We start from the raw sequence: 22,382 nt of genomic DNA, 5'->3' as shown, positions 1-22,382 counted from the left end.
ACCTTGAACCTATGTGTCCTCTGGTCCTCAATTCCCCTTCTCTGGGCAAGAGACTGTGCATCTACCCGATCTATTCCTCTCATGATTTTGTACACTTCTATAAGACCTCCCCTCATCCTCCTGCACTCCATGGAATAGAGAACCAGTCTACTCAACCTCTCCTTATAGCTCACACCCTCTAGTCCTAGCTACATCCTCGTAAATCTTCTCTGTACCCTTTCCAGCTTGATAACATCTTTCCTATAACACGGTGCCTAGAACTGAACATAATCTACATGAAGCATTGCCTAAAGAAGGTGCCATCTATCATCAAGGATCCTCAGCATTTGGGTAAGGCCCTCTTCCCACTGCTACCATCAGGCAGGAGGCATACAAGCCTGAAGTTGCACATCACCGGGTTCAGAAACAGCGACTTTCCTACAACTATTGGATTCTTGAAATGACCCGCAAAACCTTTGCTTTGGCAATGGAACACCTCTTGCACTACCACAGACTTGCTTTTTCCTAATTTTGCACTAATATCTATTTTTTTAGACGTTTTTCTTCTTATTAACAAGGAAAACATGCATAGTTGTGCATCTTCTATATTACTATATTAAAAGTCTGATCTTGACCACTTCTTGTTGTTCTGTATATTGATTTTAGAACAAATGCTGCCAGCGATGGCTGTGATTTTTGGCCTCCGCTGCACGGGTCAAGAGGATTTTTCCCATCGATGAAAAATAAAAGGATTATTAGTGTTTAAAAAAATGTTGAGATTCTTTCTCCTGAAGGCCACGCCCCTTCCGGGACGAGGGACTATAAAACCCGGAAGTGTTGAGTGCCTCAGTCAGTCTCTTCAAGATGGGGGAGCAAGAGGGTCACGTCTCTCAATCTGGGCTGTGAATAACACTGAACACATGTCTATTAAACTGTGAGTGGTTTTACTGACCTGTCAGTGCCCTTAATGTGGTTTGAAAATATAGTTTGGAAATGCTAAAGCTGTGTTGCCTTTGGTTTGGAAATGCTAAAGCTGTGTTGCCTTTGGCTTGGAAATGCAAAAGCTGTGTTGCCTTTGGTTTGGAAATGCTAAAGCTGTTGCCTTTGGTTTGGAAATACTAAAGCTGCTTTGCTTAATTAAAGTTGCCTTGCCAAATTAAAATTGCCTTGCCTAATTAAAGTTGCCTTGCCTAATCAAAATTGCCTTGCCTCTATACAATTAAAAGTCTAATCTTGACCAATTCCTGTTTGTGCTTTATATTAATTTTAGAACAAAACGCTACCACGTACGGCTGTGATTTTTCGCCATCTTACTCAGAGTCCCCCTCCGCTCATCAGGTGCCGAGGATTTTTCCCATCGATGAAAAATATAAGAGTTATTTAAAAACATGTTGAGATTATCTCTCCTGTCAATTACGCCATGAAGGCCACGCCCCTTCTGGTGGGACGGGGAGAGGGACTATAAAACGCAGAAGTGTGGCCGTGGCTCAGTCTCTGCAAGATGGAGGAGGGAGAGGTCATGACTCACTGTCTTTAATGACCTTGCACCCTGCTTGAAATGGTATGAAACTACACTTGAATTTTGTGGCCTTGCACCCTGCTAGAAGTGGTAAGAAATTGCACTTGAATTTGGTGGCTTTGCACCCTGCTTGAAATTAAATTTCAAGGAAGAGCCGTGAGTCAACTGCCAACCCGCCAGCCGTGAGTGAGTGAACTGCCAGCACAACAGGCTTGAGTGACTGAGCCGCCAGCCCAATAATCCATTCGGCCCACAATGTCCATACTAGCCCTTTGGAAATCAGTCCTTTCAGCCCACAACACCTATACTAGTGCTCCAGAACCCCCCCCCCCCCCCCATTGGCCACCAATATTGGAATTGGTGGAGAGGTGGAATATTGCGTTGGGAGACCATGGGAGACATATATTAAATGTATAAATAATTTCCATATAATTTGTCTTTTTGTGTGTTGTTGCAGTCTAAACATGCTTCCCTCAGCAAACTAAAGTGTATCCCTTCCACACCATGTGACGGTTACTTTAAGCTGGCTTTTTTTACTCCTCTTTATCAATTTTCAACATATTAATTATCTCTACCGTAGACTGAGATCATAGCAGTGTCTTTACAACGGTAGAGTGATAGGAGCACTCATTTATTATTCCATTTATGCTTCTGCCTTGATTTTTTAAAATATTGAGCCACCCGCTCATGTGACTGTCCATTTACCATTTACGTACCGATAGACAACTTTTAACTTCCCTTTTATAATTGTCACCCTCTTTCTTTCCGCTTTTGTTTTTCACTTCTACTCTCGTTTTACTATATTTAGTCTGGTTCTCACTGGAGTTATTCACCTGCAATGCTCCACCTCTCCACCCCTCCCTCTCTTTTATTCTATCTTCTTTATTTCTCTTGATTTTTAAGGGTCTGGCTTTGAGTCTTTTGCTTTGGGTCTTTTGCTTGTTCCTCACTCCTCCCCTCGGCACACACACCCCACCCGCTGTAGGAACATACCTACCCTGTTCCTGAAACAGAACAGTAAAACAGAAACATCTTCTATTAAAGGTAGAGCAATCTTTGCTTCCAGTTTCTCCTAGCTAGATTCTTATTTCATTCCATTGAAGTTACCCCTCTTCCAATATAGAAATTGAACTTCAGAAAACCTAATGATACAATGAGCACTGCTTCCATCTGAAGAAAGGTCTCAACACGAGACGTCACCCATTCCTTCTCTCCAGAGATGCTGCCTGTCCCGCTGAGTTACTCCAGCATTTTGTGTCTATCTTCAGTTTAAACCAGCATCCGCAGTTATTTCCTACACTGCTTCCCAAGTGTTCTCTTAATGATCGTTGATCCATTTCAATCCCCAGAACCAGATCCACTAATCATTCTCTCCTGCAGATTTATATCTCTAAACCACCCAATATTTGACTCTGTTGAAATCCCAGAATAGTGTGATAGTGTCCTTCTACTTAACCTAATATATATTGTACTTGGCCTCTCAAAGACATGCTCATTCTCCAGTAGTATCTCTTATTTAAAAGAACATGTGACTTTCATCATTTAACAAGTACCAATATTTTTATTAGTCATAGTCATAGAGCGTGGAAACAGGCCCTTCTGCCCAACTTGCCCACACGGACCAACATGTCCTAGCTACACTAGTCACACTTGCCTGTGTTTGACCCATATCCCTCTAAACCTGTCCCATCCATATGCCTGTCTAATTGCTTCTTAAACGTTGCTATAATCCCGAATTAATCATGGTCCAAGACGAAAGAGCTCAAAATGCAAGGAGAAAATAAGGAGGTGGAACACATTACACTTTGCAACAAAGCTACTTTATTTTTTGGAGACACACGGAGTTGCAGATGCTGATGTGCTAAAACAGACACAGTGCTGAAGTAACTCAGTGGGCCAGACAATATTCAGATTCAGATTCAGATTCAGATTCAATTTCAGATTGAAGATTCAGATTCAGATTCAATTAAAATTGAATCTGAATCTAAATCTGAAAATAGACACAGTGCTGAAGTAACTCAGTGGGCCAGACAATATCTCTAGTGATGTTTCAGATCAGGACCCTTCTTCAGACCTTTTTTATTTTTCATTAACTAAATTAATGGATGGAACGACATGACACTAGGTGGAAGAGAAGGATGTCTTCACATCATTTACCTTTATACATAACTAACATTCATATCTCTGCTGAGAAATTATTTTTTACACCGAGTTTCTGAGTCTCCTAATGTATCAATGTTACATTTCATTTCCACGGCAGCCATCAGCCTGAATCTTCCAAATAATACCCAATGTCAGATAATTATGTTGCAGTCAAAGCTAGAAATGTGACCCCTGACAAATAAGCTTGTCCAAATAAATTTTGCTGAGAATGTTTATGGCCATAAGAAAAAAATAAAATGTTCACTCCAACCATCTAAGACGAATCTTATTTCTTTATTGTAATAGTTTTTAAATGTTCACGTTCTTTGACATTTTTATAATCTAGTTCACCATTTTCTACAAATGGACAAAAGCTGATTAGGTTATTAAAGACAATGGGAAGAAAAATAGGTTAATTACTGCATGCAAATCCTGATTTTAGATGACTTTAAATATTTGCCTCCAGGAAAAGCAACTTATTTTGTGTCTGTTCCCACATTTATTTATTTTACTTTTTGTAAGTGCAAGTGCCTACATTATTCTAGTTCTATAATCTGTGTTGCTCTAATAGAAGCTATAATGCCAGTTTTCATGTATATTCATGAGCTGGAATATTTACTACACAACATCAACCATTCTGTTTACAAACACATGAAAACCCCACCATGTTGACCATTCTTTGAAGCCGGAGTTAATAGTCATGCAGCTGATATGGCCCACTATCCAGATAGAAAGAATTATGCATAAAGAGCTAACACTATCTCTGATCAACAGAATTGGTTCTCGACACCTCCCTGCGAAGTTTAATCAACTCTCCACAGAAAGTGCTCCTTAAATGATCTGAAGCTGTTCGCCCTCACACCGTTGCATGTGCCTAATCCCACTGTTACTGTGGCAGATGACAGATCAGGCTTCCTGAATGTGAACTTATGGAAACCAACTATCCCAGATGGAGGCCCTGACTACATCCTCAGGACATGTGCAGATCAGCTGGTCGAAGTATTCATGGACATCTTTAACTTCTCCACACTTTATTCTGAGGTTCTCACTTGCTGGAAGACCACTATCATTTGGTGCCAACGGAAATCAAGATAGTATGACTTAATGACTACCATTCAGTGGCCCTAACATGCACCATCATGAAGCGCTTTGAGAGGGTATTCATGGTGTACAATAAATCCAGCCTCCCAGACAGTCTTGATCCATTGCAGTTCACCTACCATTACAAGAGATTCACAGCAGATACCATCTTCCTGGCCTTACACTCATTGCTGGAACATCTGGAAACAAGGATACATAGAAACATAGAAAATAGTAGGCCATTCAGCCAGCACCGCCATTTAATATGATTTTGGCTGATCATCCAGAATCAATACCCTGCCCCTGGTTTCTCCCCATATCCCTTGTTTTCGTTAGCCCAAAGAGCTATATCTAACTCTCTCTTGAATATATCCAGTGAATTGGCCTCCACTACCCTCTGTGGCAGAGAATTCCACAGATTCACAACTCCCTGGCTCATCTCAGTCCTAAATGGCGACTGCTTATTCTTAAACTGTGACCCCAGGTTCTGGACTCCCCCAACATGCGGAACATTTTCCCTTCATCTAGCCTGTGTAGTTATATATGGGATGATTGTACTCACGTGAAGTATGATATGACTGGATAGCAAACAAAGCTTTTCACTGTCTCCATAATACGCCAATATCCCTTAATAAGATTTTCTCATCAAACAAAAGTAGCAGTCATATTACTCCAGAAGTTGTTTTTAAAGGCTTTGAATGGCCAAACATTTTTAAATCTCACCCACGTCAATTCACTTGCACTTCTAACCTTTTGCACTGTCCTCTTTCTATTAATGCTGTGCCAAGACCTAAATTGAAAATCTAATTGAGCCTTCAATAGTCCTATATGAGACAAATTAAATTATTAATGATCTTGCCAGGGAAAATATATTCAGTTTTAAATCAGTTTCAATTTAAAACTGAAATTTTATCAGTTTTTTAATTAAAACTGACAAAATATATCAGTTTTTAAAAACTGATATATTTAAAACATTTATATCAGTTTTAAATATATTTAAATCAGATATAAATATACTACATTTATATAGATATTAAATCAGATATATCTATATTTGTGTCGAGAATAGATATGAGCAGTCCCAGTCGACCAATGTTCGCACAATTCGAACATATGAAGCTTAAGGCCAGTAAAGGATTTATTCGCTGAAGGGTTGTTCTGGCTTTGTGCAATGTGGTTTTTCATTTTCCTCAATATTATTACTGTAAGTTCCTTCCGCTACACCTTGGGAATTGTTCTCCAGAAATCTGCAGTCAGTGTCAGAAAATTATATGCAAATAATGTGTCCAAAATCAATGTTAGTCTCTTACATACTGTGATCAATAAGTTTGATCCAGAAGTGCATGGTCCACAAGTGCATTGTCTCTCTGTGCAATTGAAGAAAAATAACAATATGGACGGGCTGTTATGCTGAATATAGACACAAAAAGCTGGAGTGTCTCAGCAGGTCAGGCACCATCTCTGGAGAAAAGGAATGTGACATTTCGTGTCGAGCCGCTTCTTCAGATTGGGAGTCAGGGGAAAGGGAAACGACAGTTAGAGGCGGTGATGTAGAGAAATATAGAATACATGATAGATTGATATGCAAAAAAAAACGATGACCAAGGAAGCAGGGAGCCCACAATGGCCCTTGGTTGGCATGGCCAAGGTGATAACAAGTTATATAGACAATGAAACTCAATAGGATGACAGTGGAACTAGTACAACAACTAGGATGGGGGAGGAATGGAGAGAGAGGGGATGCAAGGGTTACTTGAAATGAGAGAAATCAATATTAATACCATTGGGTTGTAAGCCGCCCAAGCCAAATATGAGGTGTTGTTCCACTGATTTCCATTTGGCCTCACTCTGACAATGGAGGACAGAAAAGAAGGTAGACAAAAATGATGGAGAAACTCAGCGGGTGAGGCAGCAACTACGGAGCGAAGGAATGGGTGATGTTTCAGGTCGAGACCCTTCTTCAGACTGATGTGGAGGTGGGGGGGGGGGGGGCGGGGGTAGCGGGAGATAAGTAGAAAGGAAGAGGCGGAGACAGTAGGCTGGGGGAGAGCTGAGAAGGGGAGGGGAAGGGGGGAGAAAGCAAGAACTACCTGAAATTGGAGAAGTCAATGTTCATACCGCTGGGGTGTAAACTGCCCAAGCGAAATATGAGGTGCTGCTCCTCCAATTTGTAGTGGGACTCATTCTGGCCATGGAGGAGGCCCAGGACAGAAAGGTCGGATTCAGAATGGGAGGGGCAGTTGAAGTGTTGGGCCACCGGGAGATCAAATTGGTTAATGCGAACCGAGCAGAGGTGTTGGGCGAAGCAATCGACAAGCCTACGCTTGGTCTCACAGATGTAGATCAGCTGACACCTAGAGCAGCGGATGCAATAGATGAGGTTGGAGGAGGTGCAGGTGAACCTCTGGCTCACCGGGAAAGACTGCTTGGGTCTTTGGATGGAGTCGAGGGGGAGGTAAAGAGACAAAGTGTAGTATTTCCTGCGGTTGCAAGGGAAAGTACCAGGAGAGGGGGTGGTTTGGTTGGGAAGGGACGAATTGACCAGGGAGTTACGGAGGGAGCGGTCTCTGCGGAAAACCGAAAGGGGAAGAGATGGAAAGATGTGGCCAATGGTGGGATCCCGTGGAGGTGGCAAAAATGTTGGAGGATTACCTGTTGTATGTGACGGCTGGTAGGGTGGAAGGTGAGGGCAAGGGGGACTCTGCCCTTGTTACGAGTCGGGGGGTTGGGGAGTGAGAACAGAGCTATGGGGTATAGAAGAGACCCTGGTGAGGGCCTCATCTCTAGTCGAAGAGGGGAACCCCCGTTCCCTAAAGAATGAGGACATCTCCGATGCCCTGGTTTGGAACACCTGGGTGCAGATGTGGCGTAGACGGAGGAATTGGGAGTAGGGGATAGAGTCCTTACAGGAAGCAGGGTGGGAAGAAGTGTAGTCCAGATAGCCATGGGAGTCAGTGGGTTTGTGTACATGTCGGTCAGTAGTCTGTTACCTACGATGGAGATAGTGAGGTCTAGAAACGGTAGGGAGATGTCGGAAATGGTCCAGGTGAATTTGAGTGCCGGATGGCAGTTAGTGGTGAAATGGATGAAGTTAGTGAGTTCGGCATGGGTGCAGGAGGTAGCACCAATGCAGTTGTCAATGTAGAGTTCGGAGATAGGGCCATGGTACGCCTCGAACCAGGATTGTTCGACATACCCTACAAAGAGGCAGGGATAGCTGGGGCCCTGGTGCCCATAGCTACGCCTTGGATTTGGAGGAAATGGGAGGAGTCAAAGGAAAAGTTGTTGAGGGTAAGGACCAGCTCTGCTTGGCGGATGAGAGTATTTGTAGATGGAGATTGGTTGGTTCTGCGGTCGAGGAAGAAACAGAGGGCTTTAAGACCCTCCTGATGGGGGATGGAGGTGTAGAGTGACTGGACATCCATGGTGAAGATGAGGGAGTGGGGGCCTGGAAAACGGAAGTCATGGAGGAGACGAAGAGCGTGTGAGGTGTCTTGGACATAGGTAGGGAGGGATTTGACCAGGGGGGATAGGATGGAGTCGCGGTATGTGGAAATAAGTTCGGTAGGACAAGGACAAGCAGAAACAATGGGTCTGCCAGCACCGTCAGGTTTGTGGATTTTGGACAGAAAGATCAGTATGGGAATGGCAAGCGGAGTTAAAGTGTTTGGCAACTTGAAGATCACGTAGGCCAAGACAGACTAAGCGAAGATGTTCAGGGAAATGATTGCCCTGTCTACGTGTGGTCTTGCCAATATATAAGAGTGCACACCTGCAACTATGGATACAGTAGATGAGATTGGAGGAGGTGCAAGTGAACCGCTGCCTAACCTGAAAGGACTGTTGGGGTCCCTGGACAGAGTCGAGGGTGGAGGTATAGGGACAGGTGTTGCATCTCCAGCAGTTGCTGGGGAAAGTACCAGGGGAGGAGGTGGTTGGGTGCGGAGGGGTGAGTTAACTAGGGAGCTGCGGAGGGAACGGTCTCAGCGGAAAGAGGAAAAGGGTGGAGATGGGAAGATGTGACCATTGGTGGGATCCTGTTAGAAGTGGCAAAAATGCCGGTGTATTATGTGTTGCATGCAATGGCTGATTGGGTGAAAGGTGAGGACGAGAGGGACTCTGACCCTGTTGCGACTGGGAGGAGGGGGAGAAAGAACAGAGCTACAGGATACCGAGGAGACACTTGTGAGTGCCTTATCTATGATAGATATGCTAATATGCTGAGTCAGTTCAACATGTTTCAACACGACCATCAAATGAAAGCAGCAGTTCTGACAATGTTATGGGACCCATGGAGCAGGAACTGTCCTTGCAGTGGAAAATCTATACTGCTACTGTTCAAGGTGCAAAATGTTGAATCTGACGGCACCATTGTAATCTGAAAGCAATTTGACTCTTCCCAGCACTTGACTGTATGACTTTAATCTACACATAGATCGGGAGGAGGAGGATTTCCTGGAATGTATACGGGGTGGGTTTTTAAACTAATATGTAGAGGAACCGACTAGAGGGCAGACAATCCTAGACTGGGTATTGCGTAATGAGGAAGGATTAAGGGCCTGGCCCACTTGGGCATCATTTGCGCGTCATTTACACAACATCATTTAGAGTGCATTACGCGCGCATGGTGCGTGGTGACATAGGCAGTGATGCACGGTCGCATGCGGCGCCCCAGGATTTTGGGATAAACAAAATCTTCACGCGCCACCTGCATGACGCGCAAATGACGCCCAAGTGGGACAGGCCCTTAAGTTAGCGATCTTGTTGAGCAAGGCCCCTTGGGCAAAAGTGGCCATAATATGGTGGAATTCTACATTAGGACGGAGAGTGACACGTTTAATTGAGAGGCTAGGGTCCTGAACTTGAATAAAGGAGACTTTGAAGGTATGAAATGGGAATTGACTAGGATAGACTGGCAAATTATACTTAAAGGGTTGACAGTGGAGATGCAATGGCGAAGATTTAAAGACCACATGGATGAACTCCAGAAATTGTTCATCCCTGTCTGGTGAAAAAATAAAACTGGGAAGGCGGCTGACGAGGAAAGTCATGGATTGTGTTAAAGCCAAGGAAGAGCCATATGAATTGGCCAGAAGAAGCCGCAAACCAGAGGACTGGGATACATTTAGAACTCAACAGAGGAGGACAAAGGTGTTAAATAAGAGGGGTAAAAAAAGAGCATGAAAGAATGCTTGCGGGGAATATAAAAACTGACTGTAAACGTTTCTTTAGATATGTAAAAAGGAAAAGATTAGTGAAGACGAATGTAAGTCCCTTACAGTTAGAGACAGGTGAATTTATATTGGGGAAACAAGGAAATGGCAGAAAAGTTTAATGAGTACTTTGGTTCTGTCTTCACTAAGGAAGACACAAACAATCTCCTGGAAATACTAGGGGACCAATGATCTAGTGAGAGGGAGGAACCAAAGGGAATCCACATTAGTCAGAAAATGGTGTTGGGAACTGTTGGGATTGAAGGCAGATAAATCCCCAGGGCCTGATGGTCTGCATCCCTCAAGGTGGTGGCCCAAGAAAGCGTGGATGCATTGGTGATCATTTGTCAAAGTTCTCCCGACTCTAGATCAGTTACTGTGGACTGGAGGGTAGCCAATGTAACTCCACTTTTTAAGAAAGAAGGGAGAGAGAAAACGGGGAATTATAGACCAGTTAGACCAGTTAGCCTTACAATGGTAGTGGGGAAGATGCTGGTGTCGATTATTAAAGATGTTATAGCAGCACATTTGGAAAGCAATGACGGGATCCGTCAGTCAGCATGGATTTATGAAGGGGAAATCATGCTTGACTAATCTTTTGGAATTTTTTGAGGATGTAACAAGTAGAATGGATAAGGGAGATCCAGTGGATGTGGTGTATCTGGACTTTCAAAAAGCCTTTGACAAGGTCCCACACAAGAGATTGGTGTGCAAAATTAGAGCACATGGTAATGGGGGTAGGATATTGATCTGGATTGAGAACTGGTTAGCAGATAGGAAGCAAAGAGTAGGAATTAACGGGTCCTTTTCAGCATGGAAGGCAGTGACTAGTGGGGTGCCGCAAGGCTCGGTGCTGGGACCACAGTTGTTTCCAATATATATTAACAATTTAGACAAGGGATTTAAATGTAACATCTCTAAGTTTGCTGATGACACAAAGCTGGGTGGCAGTGTGAGCTGCGAGGAGGATGCTATGAGGCTGCAGGGTGACTTGGATAGGTTGGCCGAGTGGGCAGAAGCATGGTAGATGCAGTATAATGTGGATAAATGTGAGATTATCCACTTTGGTGGCAAGAACAGGAAGACAGATTATTATCTGAATGGTGTCAGGATAGGAGAAGGGGGGGTGCAAGGAAACCTGGGTATGCTTGTACATCAGTCATTGAAAGTAAGCATGCAGGTGCAGCAGGCAGTGAAGAAACCTAATGGCATGTTGGCCTTCATTGCGAGAGGATTTGAGTTCAGGAGCAAGGAGGTCCTACTGCAGTTGTACAGGGCCCTGGTGAGACCGCACCTGGAGTATTGTGTGCAATTTTAGTCTCCTAATTTGAGGAAGGACATTATTGCTACCAGATTAATTCCCGGGATGGCGGGACTGACGTATGATGAAATAATGGGTCGACTGGGCTTGTATTCGCTGGAATTTAGGATGAAAGGGGATCTTACAGAAACATATAAAATTCTTAGAGGATTATACAGGGTAGATGTAGGAAAAATGTTCCCAATGTTGGGGGTCCAGAACCAGGGATCACAGTTTAGGAATAAGGGGTAAGCCATTTAGGACTGAAAACTTTTTCACCTAGACAGTTGTGAATCTGTGTGAATTCACTGGATGTGTTCAAGAGAGTTAGATTTAGCTCTTAGAGCTAAGGGAATCAAGGGATATGGGGAAAAAGACAGAACGGGGTACTGATTTTGGATGATCAGCCTTGACCATATTGAATGGCGGTGCTGGGTCGAAGGGCCGAATGGCCTACTGCTGCACCTATTTTCTATGTTTCTATGACTCGCTTCATGGGAGCAGTGACTCCATCAATAGTTTACTGTTGCCCTCTGCTGGTTGATGTTCTGATATACGGGGCCTGAACCATATAATGTGGAGTGGATAGACACAAAATGCTGGAGTAAGTCAGCGGCACAGGCAGCATTGCTGGAGAGAAGGACCTTTCGGGTCGAGACCATTCTTCAGAAGGAATTTTCTTTTGCATGGTTTTATGTAGAGTGAGTAAACAATGCAATGTAGCTGCCACATGGAGTTGACAGAGTAAACTTTTGATCCAGTGGCAAGGGGGACCAATGTGATTGGAGACCAGGCTCTACTGCAAAGATTTAATGACAGCACTCGTTGGGTGCTGCTTTTTATACAAAACTAGACCATGGGACCCGTTGGGTCCCGTCCCCCAATGCGGGGGGCCCCCAATGGGGGGGGGGGGGGGGGGGGGGGGGCGCGGTGAGGCGTCACACGGGAGGGCTGGTCCCCGAACGCAATATTCCACCACTCACCCACAGCTCCCAACTGCGCAGGCGTGGCTGATGGGTTCCCGACATAGAAAATGGAGGCATTACTGTGCAGGTTAAGTGACCCATTGGGACTGCTCCCCCAACGTAAGATTCCACCGCTCACCCGTTCCCCCAATGCAAGCCGTTCCCCAATCGCAATATTGCACCACTTATGCATAGCCCCCAACTGTGCAGGCGCGGCTCATTTTTCCTCATCCCCCAGCACTCTCTCCTCTTCCTCTTCAACCTAGAGAGGGGGGGGGGGGTAGAGAGGGAGGTAGTGCAGAGAGGGAGGGGGTGCAGGAGGGAGGGGGGCAGAGAGGGCGGGGGGCAGAGGGAGGGGGCAGAGGGAGGGGATGTGGGGTAGAGAGGGGAGGGAGGGGGGGGTAGCAAGATGGAGGGGTAGGGAGGGGTAGAGAGGGAGGGGCAGAGGGAGGGGGATGTGGGTAGAGAGGGAGAGGGAGAGAGGTAGCAAGGGAGAGGGAGGGGGGGTAAAGAGGGAGGGGGAGGGAGGGGGAGGGGGAGGGGAGTGGAGGGGGTAGAGAGGAAGAGGGGTAGAGAAGGAGGGGGTAGAGAGAGGGAGGGAGGTAGAGGGAGAGAGAGGGGTAGTAGTTAGCACGAGAGAGGGAGGGGGTAGATAGAGGAGGGGGTGGGGAGGGAGGGGGTAGAGAGGGACGGAGGGGGTAGTAGGGGAGGGGGTAGAGGGGGGGATAGAGAGGGGGTAGAGGGAGGGGGATTCAGGGGGGGGTAGGAGGGGGATGGAGGGTAGAGAGGGAGAGGGCGAGGGAGGGCGAAGGAAGGGAGTAGGTGTGGTGGAGAGGGAGGGTGGTAGAGAGGGTGAGAGTGAGGGTAGATAGGGAGGGGACATCTCCTCCACCCCTCCCCATCTACCTCCTCCACTCACCCCCACATCTCCCTCTACCACCCCACTCCCCACCCCACCTCTGCCCCAGAAACTACCCAGGTCGTAGAGCAGCGCCAGCGCCTGGAACTCTGCCTGGTTCTCGTATTCGGCCAGTGCCGGATTTAGATGAAGAGAGGCCCTCAGCTATTCCACGTGAGGCCCCTCCCAATCACTTGTGAGGCCCCTCCCAAGGCTAACATTTTTTAAATAGCCAAAGTATCCAAATAACAAACTGATCCCATTCACACAAGAATTCACAATATAACATGATTTTTAAATCTCACTTTGTCATGAGTTTATATGCCAAATGGAAGGAATTTAATGTTTAATTCCCACAAATTAATCCAGAAACATCCACTCTCAAAATAATCAAAATCATTATTTTTGCACAATACATCTGACTAAAACGGTACTGTGGATATTTAGTATGAAAATATTGATCATGGATAGACAATAACACAAAATATAGATGATTTTGATGTTCTTATGACATGATTGTTCAAAAAAATAATGAATTAGATTACCTTGAGATTAATATGAAGCCACAACAAAAAGCAAGAAAATATGTTAAATACCCGACTACCTTTTGTTTTGTCTTGCACTTGTGATCTGTGATGTTGAAGGCATTGAAGGCGTTTTTAGTCGAGTTTAACTTCAATCCAGCGGAAACGGGAGCGCAATCGCAGAATGGATTTTCTTCATCAGCTAGCAGTCCGAGCAAATTCCTCTCCGACTACCAATACAAACCTGCATTTTAATCCCGCTCCTCCCCAAAGCCTCCAGAATTGCACGCACAAGCAGCAGACAGATCTGCAGCGCCACTAATGGTAGGTTTTGTAACAACGCTACTATGACAGTGTCAAAAATATTATAAACCTTGGCCGGATGCCCCCTAGATTTTGAGGCCCTAGGCTTCAGCCTGCGACGCCTATAGGTAAATCTGGCTCTGTACTCGGCCCTGGCTTGGTTTCAGCAGCTGCTTTGTTTTCGGCCCCGGGCTCGGCTTTCACTCCAGCTCGAGCACCAGGCTCGGCTCCAGCCAGGGCCCATAACACCACCCCTGTCACCAGGTGTCGGGCGTCGGTGGTCACGGCCCCATCCCAAGCCCCGGGCTCGGGTCTCACTCCAGCTCCACGCCGGGCGTCGGGCGCCGGCAGCGGCAAAACTGTGTGTGTTTTTAACTTTCATGTTCCTTTTTAACTTATTTCTAAGTTCTAACTCCCTAGTACTAATGAAGTATGGCAGGGAAACCCTCTTAAATCTAAACTCTAGCGCAAACGGAGACTTTTTAAACGCTGTACTTACCGATCCAACGTGGCCAGCAGAGATCAACAGAAGCTGCTGCAACAACAATGGGAGCTCGGCTACAAGGAAAACCCGGAGAAAACATCGGGGTAAGCGGGGCGGGGATTCGGAATAGGCTGAGAGCCCAAGCCTTTCATCCTCCTCTACCCAGCATTCTTCTGGCAAAGTCCAGTCCCTGGAAAACAAGCTGGATAACCTCAGGGCGAGGACCAGATTCCAGCGGTACATGAGGGACTGCAACATCCTCTGCCTGACCGAAACTTGGCTGACCTCACTGATTCCAGATCAGGTAATCTGCCCAACCGAGTCCATAGTGCTGACAGAACAGAAACATCTGGGAAATCCATGGGTGGAGGAGTCTGCTTCATGACCAATAACAACTGGTGCAACCCTGGAAATATCAAGATGCTTTCCCGTTCCTGCTCACCGGATCTGGAGCACCTGACGATCTCATGCCAACCATTCTACCTTCCCCGGGAGTTCGGCTCAGTGATCGTCACAGCCGTCTACATTCCACCGCATGCGGACACCGACGTGACACTATCGGCCCTACACGATGTGCTATGTCGACATCAAAACAAGAACCCGGATGCGGCTGTGGTGGTGAATGGAGATTTTAATCAATCAAATCTCAAGAAGGTCATGCCGAACTTCTACCAACACATCCGGTGTGCCACCAGGGGGGAAAGAACATTGGACCACTGCTATACGCCATTCCGGAAGGGCTACAAATCCGTTTCACTCCCTCCCCTAGGAAAATCTGACCACGCTGCCATTTTCATGCTGCCGGAGTATAAACAGAGGATAGTTCGGAAAGCGGCAGTGACAAGGGATGTAAAGTGGTGGTCCGACCAGTCAGAGGCCATGCTGCAAGGTGCAATGAGCGATATAGACTGGAATATGTTCCAAGCAAGTTCCAGTGTCGTCAGTGAGTTCACGGAAGCAGTCAAGGACTTCATCGCAACAATAACCGACAACATCATCCCCACAGTAAGGATAAGCACCTTTCAAAATCAAATACAGGCTCGGTGCAGGCTCAAATTTAGCAGACTGTAACACGAAGAAAGATTGCGGATGGGAAAGCAAAATTTAAGGACATGGCAGTTTTTTTGAAAGGATAAATGATGCAGTTGTTTTGGAAAAGAAAGGGAATAATACCTGACAGAAGCAATTCAGCATTGGTATTGATTTATTATTGTCATGTGTGGTGAAAAGCTTTTGTTTGCGTGCTAGCCAATTAAAGTAGATGACACTGTACCTGAATACAATCAAGCCATACACAAATACAATAGGTAAAGCAAAGAGGAAAATACCAGAGTGCAGAATATAGTTTTCACTGTTGTACTATTCACTTTACAGTTCCAGAGAAACCAACTAGTGTCCGCAAAGAGGTAGATTGTAAGATTGGGACTGCACCCTAGCTCTGCAGAAGGACTTGGACAGGTCGGGAGAGTGGGCAAAGAGGTGGCAAATGGAATACAGTGTAGCAAAGTATGGTCAAAGGAGTAAAGGCATAGGCTATTTTCTATATGGGGAGAGGATTCAGAAATCGGCTGTGCAAAGGGACTTGAGCGTGCTGGTGTAGGATTTTCAAAAGGTTAATTTGCAGGTTTGCAAGTTGAGTCAGTGGTAAGGAAGGCAAATGCAATGCTAGCATTTATTTTGAGGGGACTAGAATATAAATGTTTTAGTAAAACAGGGCTGAAATGCTGAGGATTTATAGGGTGCTGGTGAGACCACATTTAGAATATTGTGAGCAGTTTTTAGCCCAATATCTAAGGAAGGATGTACTGCCGTTGAAGACGGTCCAATGGAAGTTTACGAGAATGTTCCTGGGGATGATAAGGTTAACTTATGAGGAGTTTAATAATTCTGGGCCTGTACTCACTGGAGTTTAGATCTCGTTGAAACCAATCGAATATGAAAGGCCTAGTGGACGTGAAAAGGACGTTTCCAGTAATGGGAGAGTCTAGAACCAGAGGGCACAGTCTCAGAATAAAAGGACATGCCTTTAGAATGGAGATGAGGAATTTATTTAGCCAGTTTCTGTTGAATCTGTCGAATTCTTTGCCACAGAAGGCTGTGGAGGCAAAGTCAGTGGGGATATATTTAAGGCAGAGATAGATAGATTCTTGATTAGTACGGGTGTCAGAGGTTATGGGGAGAAGGCATGGGGTTAAGAAGGAAAGATCAGCCATGATTGAATGGTGGTAGACTTGATGGGCTGAATGGCCTAATTCTGCTCCTATCACTTACGATCTGCTGTTTGGGGATTCATTTCCACAGATGGCTGTGGAGCCCAGGGCAATTGATATTTAAAAAACTGAGATTGATAGGTTCTTGATTAGCAAGGATGTCAAAGGCTACGGGAAGAAATCAGGAAAATGTGGTTGAGAAGGAAAAATAGATCACCCATGATCAAATAGGGGAGGAGACTCGAGCGGCTGAATGGCCCAATTCTGCTCCTATGTCATGCTGGAAATATAAAAATATAAAATGCTGGATTACCGAATATGTTTCTCTCAACACGTTACCAACTCTACTTCATTAGTCTGAAGTAGGTTCCCTCTACTTCATTAGTCTGAAGTAGTTCCTGACCCGAAAGATCGTCTGTCCATTTTCCTCCACAGATTAGTGCCTGACCAGCTGAATTCCACCTTGGGATTCCTGCATCCGCAGCCTCTTGTTCGCCAGGTTTATCTGTTTCTCTCTCCACAAATGCTCTCTGACCTGCTGAGATTTCTCCCACCCAAACTACCACATTTTCTCCTTTTATTCATACTCTATAAGACCTAGAATCAAAGAGTTACACAGCACAGAAACTGGCCCATTGGCCCTTCTCATCCATGCTGACCACAATGCGGCATCAAAGCTAGTCCCATTTGCCTGCTTTTCGTTCATATGCCTCTGAACCTTTCTTATCGGTGGTTGATTGGGGACGATCAGCCATGATCACAATGAATGGTGGTGCTGGCTTGAAGGGCCGAATGTCCTCCTCCTGTACCTATTTTCTATGTTTATCCATGTTCCTGTCCAAATGTCCTTTAAATGTTGTTATAGTGCCTGCCTCAACCACCTTCTCTGGCAGTTCATTCCATAAATCCACCACTGTGTGTTTGACGGCATTGGGCCTGTATTTGTTTGAAACTTACCGAGTATTGAAAGGCCTGGATAGAGTGGATGTGGAGAGGATGTTTCCACTAGTGGGAGAGTCTAGAACCAGAGCCCATAGCCTCAGAATAAAAGAACGTACCTTTATCAAGAAGATGAGAAGGAATTTCTTTAGTCAGAGGGTGGTGAATCTGTGGAATTCATTGCCGCAGACGGTGGTGAATCTGTGGCATTCATTGCCGCAGACGGTTGTGGAGGCCAAGTCATTGGGTATTTTTAAGGCTAGGAGATTTCACCTTAAGAAATGTTCTGTACTCTCACCTTATTTTGTCTAACTTGCCTCTAATGGTGAGCAGTCAGCATCTTCATCACCTTAGAACAGGCGATGGAGGGTGTAGGAAGGAACTGCAGATGCTGATTTACACCAACTATGGACAAAATGTTGGAGTGACTCAGCGGGACAGGCAGCATCTCTGGAGAGAAGGAATAGGTGACATTTCTGGTCGAGGCCCATCTTCAGACTGAGAGTCAGGGGAGAGAGAGAATTAGAGATACGGAAGGGTGTGAAAATAACAGATCAAAGGGGACGATGATCAAGGAGAATGTAGAATGGGTCATTTTTGGTTGAGGGGAAGGTGACAATGAGGCATGCATTCAGTAAAACTAAAGTGAAACTAGTGGGAGAACTAGCATGGAGAGAGACTCTAGCCCAAGTGGGAGGAGAGTTAGAAGTGAGGCAGAGGGGGAAAACAGTTGAAAAGGAGAGGCAAAGCACAGGACATTATGGGGATTATTGAGACGTGGCTGCAGGAGGATCGGGCCTGGGAACTTAATATTCAGGGTTATACATCATATAGAAAGGACAGGCAGGTGGGCAGAAGAGGGGGGGGTGGGGTAGCTCTGCTGGTGAGGGATGGAATTCAGTTCCTTGCGAGGGAAGACATAGGGACTGATGAGGTAGAGTCACTGGATTGAGTTGAGGAATTGTAAAGGCAAGAAGACACTAATTGGTGTTATCAACAGACCCCCAAATAGTAGCCTGGATGTAGGGTGCAAATTGCAGCAGGAGTTAAAACTGGCATGTAACAAAGGTAATGCCACTGTGCTGATGGGGGATTTCAATATGCAGGCAGACTGGGAAAATCAGGTTGGTTCAGGACCCCAAGAAAGAGAGTTTGTAGAATGCCTCCGAGATGGATTCTTAGAGCAGCTTGTAATGGAGCCGACCAGAGACAAAGCAATTCTGGATTTAGTGTTGTCCAATGAACCAGATATGATAAGAGAACGTGAGGTAAAGGAACCGCTTGGAGGTAGTGATCATAATATGATTAGTTTTAATATGCAATTTGAGAAGGAGAATGTTAAATTATAAGTGGCAGTGACGCAGTTGAACAAAGGGGACTATGAAGGCATGAGAGGGGAGCTGGCCAAGGTAGACTGGCAAAGGGATCCTAGCAGGAATGACAGTGGAACAGCAATGGCAGGAATTTCTGGGCATAATCCGGAAGAGGATCATTTCATTCCAAAAAGGAAGATCGATTCTAAGGGGAGTAGGAGATAACCGTGCCTGACAAGAGAAGTTAGGGATAGCATAAAACTAAAAGAAAAGATGTATAACACAGCAAAGAGTAGCCGGAAGACAGAGGATTGGGAATCTTTCATAGGACAACAGAAGGAAACAAAACGAGCAATACGGGCTGAAAAGATGAAGTATGAAGGGAAGCTGGCCATGAATATAAAGAAGGACAGTAAAAGCTTCTTTAGATATGTTAAGGGGAAAAGAGTAGCAAAGTCGAATGTGGGTCCCTTGAAGGCAGACAAGGGTGAAATTATTATGGGTAACAAGGAAATGGCAGAAGAGTTGAATAGGTACTTTGGATCTGTCTTCACTAAGGAAGACACAATCTCCCAGATGTACTGGAGGACAGAGGACAAAGTGGGTAGAGGAACTGAAATAAATGTTCATTAGGTGAGAAATAGTATTGGGTAGGCTAATGGGACTGAAGGATGATAAATCCCCTGGACCTGATGGTCTGCATCCCAGGGTCCTCAGGGAGGTAGCTCTAGAAATAGTGGATGCATTGGTGATCATTTTCCAATGTTCAATAGATTCAGGATCAGTTCATGTAGATTGGAGGATAGCTAATGTTATCCCACTTTTCAAGAAAGGAGCGAGAGAGAAAACGGGGAATTGCAGACCAGTTAGCCTGACTTCGGTGGTGGGAAAGATGCTGGAGTCAATTATTAAAGAGGTAATAATGGGGCATTTGGATAGCAGTAAAAGGATTAGTCCAAGTCAACATGGATTTATGAAAGGGAATCATGCTTGACTAATCTTCTGGAATTTTATGAGGATGTGACAAGTAAAATGGATGAAGGGTGCCAGTGGATGTAGTGTAATCTAGACTTTCAGAAAGCCTTTAATAAGGTCCCGCATGGGAGACTGGTGACTAAAATTAGAGCACATGGTGTTGGGGGTAGGGTGTTGACATGGATAGAAAATTGGTTGGCAGACTGGAAGCAAAGAGTAGGAGTGAACGGGTCCTTTTCAGAATGGCAGGCAGTGGCGAGTGGAGTGCCGCAAGGCTCGGTGTTGGGGCCGCAACTGTTTACCATATATATTAATGATTTGGAAGAGGGAATTAGGAGCACTAGCAAGTTTGCGGATGACACAAAGCTGGGAGGCAGTGTGAACTGTGAAGAGGATGTTAGGAGGTTGCAGGGTGACCTGGACAGGTTGAGTGAGTGGGCAGTATAATATAGATAAATGTGAGGTTATCCACTTTGGCGGCAAAAACAAGGGGGCAGATTATTATCTCCATTAGGTTAGGTAAGGGGGAGGTGCAGCGAGACCTGGGCGTCCTTGTTCATCGGTCACTGAAAGTTGGCTTACAGGTACAGCAGGCAGTGAAGAAAGCTAATAGAATGTTGGCCTTCATAACAAGAGGATTTCAGTATAAGAGTAAAGAGGTTCTTCTGCAGTTGTATAGGGCTCTGGTGAGACCACATCTGGAGTATTGTGTACAGTTTTGGTCTCCTAATTTGCGGAAGGACATCCTTGTGATTGAGGCAGTGCAGCGTAGGTTCACGAGTTTGATCCCTGGGATGGCGGGACTGTCATATGAGGAAAGATTGAAAAGACTAGGATTGTATTCACTGGAGTTCAGAAGGATGAGGGAGGATCTTATAGAAACATATAAAATTATAAAAGGACTGGACAAACTAGTTGCAGGAAAAATGGTCCCAATGTTGGGCGAGTCCAGAATCAGCGGCCACGGTCTTAGAATAAAGGGGGAGGTCATTTAAGACTGAAGTGAGAAAAAACTTTTTCACCCAGAGAGTTGTGAATTTATGGAATTCCCTGCCACAGAAGGCAGTGGAGGCCAAGTCACTGGATGGATTTAAGAGAGAGTTAGATAGAGTTCTAGGGGCTAGTGGAGTCGAGGGATATGGGGAGAAGGCAGGCACGGGTTATTGATAGGGGACGATCAGCCATGATCACAATGAATGGCGGTGCAGGCTCGAAGGGCTAAATGGCCTCCTCCTGCAACTATTTATAAAAATAAAAAAAGAGGGGAAGCAAGGGCTACTTGAAGTTAGTGGTTGCTAAACACTTTAACTTCCCCCTCCCATTCCCACCCTGACCTTCCTGTCCAAATTGGAGGATCAGCACCTCATATTTTGCCTGGGCAGCTGACACCCCAACAGTATGGACATTGACTTCTCGAACTCTTGCTTTTCCTCTCTCTCCATCCCCTCCTCCTTCCCAGTTCTCTGACCAGTTTCTTTGTCCCGTTTTCATACCTTACACTTCCTTGTCTATGTACCACCCTCTCCCCTGACATACAAGATACAAGATACATTTCATTGTCATTTGGACCCCTTGAAATGCCGTTTCTGCAGCCATACATTACAAACACATAGACCCAAGACACAACATAATTTACATAAACATCCATCACATCGCTGTGATGGAAGGCCAAATAAACTTATCTCTCCACTGCACTCTCCCCCCCCCCATGTCAGAGTCAAAGTCAAAGCCCCCGGCTGGCGATGGCGATTGTCCCGCGGCCATTAAAGCCACGCCGGGTGGTGCGAGGTCGCACACCGGGTCTTGGTGTTAGAGCCCCCGGCGTGCGCTCGCAGAGTCCCGCGACCATTCCAAGCCACGCGGGGCAGTGATGTAGGCCCCGCTCCAGGAGCTCTTCAACCCCGCAACTCGGGCGGGGGAAGTCGCCGTTGCGAGAGCCCTGAAAAGCGGTCTCCCTCCAGGGACCCGCGGGCTCCCGGTGCCGCCGTCCACAGACCTGCCGTTGGAGCCTCCGACTCTCCGGTCGGGCCGCAGCAGCAGCAGCAGCAGCGCTCCTCCACCGCTCCAGACTCGGCCAGCCTCGCGACGGTGACGGTTAGTCGTAGCACCAGAGTCCCCGGTCTCTTCCTGTTGGAGGCCGCTCCTCGTTGTGGCCCCAACGACAACGGAAACCCGACGAGAAAAGGTCGGGTCTCCCGTGCAGGGAGAGAGCACCTCATAAAAAGTTTCCCTCCCCTCCCCACCCCACCCCACCCCCCCCCCCCCACACACACACACCCAACAAAAAAAATAACAAAAACTACCAAAAACACAGACAGAAAATAATAAAACGCGGACAGACTGCAGAGGCCGCTGCTGACCAGAGTCGCGCTGCCCACCGGAGTCCCCACATCAGTCTGAAGAAGGGTCTCGGCCCGAAACGTCACCCATTCCTTCTCTCCCGAGATGCTGCCTGTCCCACTGAGTTACATAGAAACATAGAAAATAGGTGCAGTAGTAGGCCATTCGGCCCTTCAAGTTATCACCGACATTCAATAT

Source organism: Leucoraja erinacea, chromosome 6 (assembly GCF_028641065.1).
Source record: "Leucoraja erinacea ecotype New England chromosome 6, Leri_hhj_1, whole genome shotgun sequence".
Lineage (NCBI taxonomy): Eukaryota > Metazoa > Chordata > Chondrichthyes > Rajiformes > Rajidae > Leucoraja > Leucoraja erinaceus.
This window is presented reverse-complemented; position numbering follows the sequence as displayed.